The 3,518-nt window shown below is 41.6% G+C and overlaps 1 pseudogene across 1 annotated transcript; it reads left to right on the top strand.

Moving 5' to 3' along the window:
- The first annotated feature begins 2,539 nt into the window (after positions 1-2,539).
- LOC308429900 (E3 ubiquitin-protein ligase RNF4-like) lies at positions 2,540-3,147 on the top strand (annotated as a pseudogene). Its single transcript has one exon. The product of its transcript is annotated as an E3 ubiquitin-protein ligase RNF4-like (transcript).
- The last annotated feature ends 371 nt before the right edge of the window (positions 3,148-3,518 follow it).

Genomic DNA, 3,518 nt, shown 5'->3' with positions numbered 1-3,518 from the left:
CAGTGAAGGCTTTGCTTGGGGACACTCCGTTTCCTGTAAATACATTTCTCTCTTGATCTCATCTGTAACCCTTCGCCCATTCTATTCTGACTTTATATAGAGAACAGAGTTTAGATTCCCCAGGCAGACATTGTGGAGTAACTCCTTTTCCCTTAACCCATTGTTTAAGGAGTGTGGAGAGCAGGTGTGGCGGCGCTTCTTTTCTGCTGGTCAGAGACGGTAGCGACAAAGGAGAGCAAACAGACCTCATCTTTGTAATGATGGAGATGTACTTTATTTGATTTGATATTAACCTTCTTACGGGGTTAGAGATGGGTGTGTATGTTTCCTTCGGTGGTTTGTTTACTATGAAGGTAAATGGAACTGGCAAAGTTTCTGTGTAGGTGAGGGGACCTTGTGGGCGTTTCAAAACCTTTAATGAAGAGCAGTTGATGTCCCACCTAGCTGGCCAAGGAGGGAGGAAAAACTCCTTGGGCTGGAGGTAAGTTGGGGACCTGGTTTCTTTTTCTCTTCTTTCCTAGTACCTTTCCATTGTCTAAAAGGTGAAAGGGACCTAAGTGACAGCTAGTTAAAGCAGGTATAGCTTTCCACAACCAGGACATAGCTATTGGGGAGGAGGGGTCTTTTCAGCAGTCTCTCATTAAATGGGAGTGGACTTAGGGGGAGGGGTGGAGAGTCAGCCAAGTGCCTCAGTGTGCCTATGGAAACTTGGGGTTTTTTCCAAATGATTGATGGATTGTGTCCTAGAAGGAATTTGTTCGTTTCCTTTCCCCCTCTTCCTGTGTAAAGTAAGATGTGGCTTTGCTTGGTACCCCTTCGGTTCTGCCAGCTGGCACTTAAAGCCCCTCCAACCTCTTCTACTCTGAGTCTTTTCTACGTAGTTAGGAGGGGGAGAGGCAGGGAGTGGACTGTAAGACATACTACAGTAGATTCTAATTCGCTAGGTAGCTTTAGAGAACCAGGATTGTGTGCATGAGAAAAAGTCTGTACAGTTGTCTTTCTCTATTTTAACAAAATAGGAAACTTGTGCACCCTACCCCACTTTTTAAACAAGTGTAACTAGTGCCCGGGAAAATTACTGTGATTGTAATTTTAAAAATTTAAAATAAAACTGGAAAGAGAAAAAAAGAAAATATGTTTAAAGGGTGATGGGTTGTGATGCCAGTCAGCCAACTTTCAAAATTATTCTCTTTTTAACTTTGGTAGTTTCATTTTTATATACATAAGTAAACAAAAACAATATATAAATTCATGAACTTTCTTAACATTATCAAAGTATAGTTTGAGGGTTTCTTGGAGGAAATAGTGTAATGTCAATACAGACTAATCAAATTTGAAATAGTAAAAAAAAAAAAAAATACCTATTTCTCAAAGCGTATAACTTCAACAGTCTGCCGATATCTCTCAGTGATAGTACAAATTCATAAAGCCCTGAAAATAGTTTATTTCCCTCCCCTGTCCCATCCCCAAAACATCATGCCTTCACATCAACATCAGGAGTTCTAAATCCTCAGAGACAGGGAGAAATCTTGCCACTATTAATTAGGAACTGCTTCTGTTTGGAGTATGGCCCCTGATTTACAGAAGGCCCCCACTGATCCCATCCATTATAAAAAGTGTTGTTAATTGACATGGCTGAAAAAGCGTTACCAACATTGGTACCCATTTCCCTAGCCATGATATTCTTCTAGGAATTTGTGAGCAAATCAAGAAGGCAAGCTACAAATCTTTGGGTTCTAATAATATTGAGTAATCACCACATAGAATTCCAGAGCACTTAAATTCAAATCCAACTCAAGGAAACAAGCTACTTGTTTGCTTATAAATACAAGCACAGACCCTCTTTAAACTCACTTCTAAGATTTATCACCATCATGCTTGCCGAGACCAGTAGAAGAACTAAGAAATAATGTTTTATTCCTTTTAATTCCAATATACATATATGTGACTGGAATGCTAGAAGCCTAGGGCCTCCATTTGGAGTCATTATGTACCCAGATTTTATACTGAATTAAGTGTATATTTCCATATATTTGCAAAAATGCCTATTCTTTATTGAAAGACCTCTAAGGAGCTGAGCTGTCTTCAGAAGTTAATATGTTAGACTGGTTAGGATGTTAGAGAACAATGACAGTAGATGGGTTTTCTAGTCTTCTGATTTTGCATTAATTGTATTCAAATATCAAATCCAAAGGAACCTTTCTTCACTGTATTCTGACTGTGTGAGGGTGAATTTTGCACTAGATTAGCACAAAGACTAGACTGGGAATGCCCCGTAATACTCTCAGCAGTGTGAGGGAGGAAAGCCCATGCAGAAACCAGGTCTTGAATATATGCTCCATAATTTAAGGTACAAGGGGAGTCGGTCTCCTCAGTGGCTGATGGAGTAGAATTTGGAAATACTGGACATCTAGTTGGCTCCAAATTGTAAACCACAGGATGAGTATTCAGTGGGTATGAGAGATTGAGAACATTCTACCACATCGTAAACCTTGGTGTAGATCACTTCCTTTTCTGTGGATTGAAGCCAGAGAGCACAATGAGTACAAGAAATCCTCAAAGAAAGCAGTGTGGTGGAACTGTAAATTCTAGACAAACCCAAAAGCAAACTCGGGAAACAACTTCAACTCCTGAGATTTCCTTGGAAGCAGAACCCATAGAACTTGTGGAAACTGTTGGAGATGAAATCGTGGACCTCACCTGTGAATCTTTAGAGCCTGTGGTTGTGGATCTGACTCACAATGACTCTGTTGTGATTGTTGAAGAAAGGAGAAGGCCAGGGAGAAATGGGAGAAGGTTGCACCAAGACCATGCTGACAGCTGTGTGGTTAGCAGTGATGATGAGGAGCTGTCTAGAGACAAAGATGTGTATGTGACTACTCATACTCCTCGAAGCACCAAGGATGAAGGAGCTACTGGACCTAGGCCCTCGGGTACCGTCATTGTCCAATCTGCATGGATGGATACTCTGAGATTGTGCAGAATGGGCGTCTCATTGTTTCTACAGAATGTGGCCACATCTTCTGTAGGCAGTGCCTCCGTGATTCCCTTAAGAATGCTAGCACTTGCCCAACTTGTAGGAAAAAGATTAACCATAAATGGTACCACCCCATTTATATACGAAATGTTCACAACTGCTCAGGATAGACCAATGGACAGACAACCGGGCTGACTTTTCTGCATGGTATCTGCCTTCAGTTTCCTGAGCTCAAAAAGACTTTGAAAACTCAATGTCTGATGTAAACTGGTCTTTTGTTTTCCAACCCTTTACATCCTTTTGTTATCTCCAGCTTGATGCTATCGAGCACGATCCAGCGATTCTCCCAGATCAGATCAGCATCTCTGCCCCTCTGGGTGGTCCGAGCCCAGAGTAGAAAAAAGGAGTCAGGCATATTGAAATTGAGCATCATGGCTCTAGCCTCTTTATGGAGCTTACGTGTTGGCCAAGATGTTTCCCTGTTGGGAAAGTTTGCCCCAGCTCTTATGGGTACAGAACCTTCCCAAGGCACCTGCCAGTT

Source organism: Micromys minutus (genome assembly GCF_963924665.1).
Source record: "Micromys minutus genome assembly, chromosome: 14".
In the NCBI taxonomy this organism is placed as follows: Eukaryota; Metazoa; Chordata; class Mammalia; order Rodentia; family Muridae; genus Micromys; species Micromys minutus.
The sequence above is the reverse complement of the archived record's forward strand: the minus strand, read 5'-3'. Positions and strand labels throughout refer to the sequence as shown.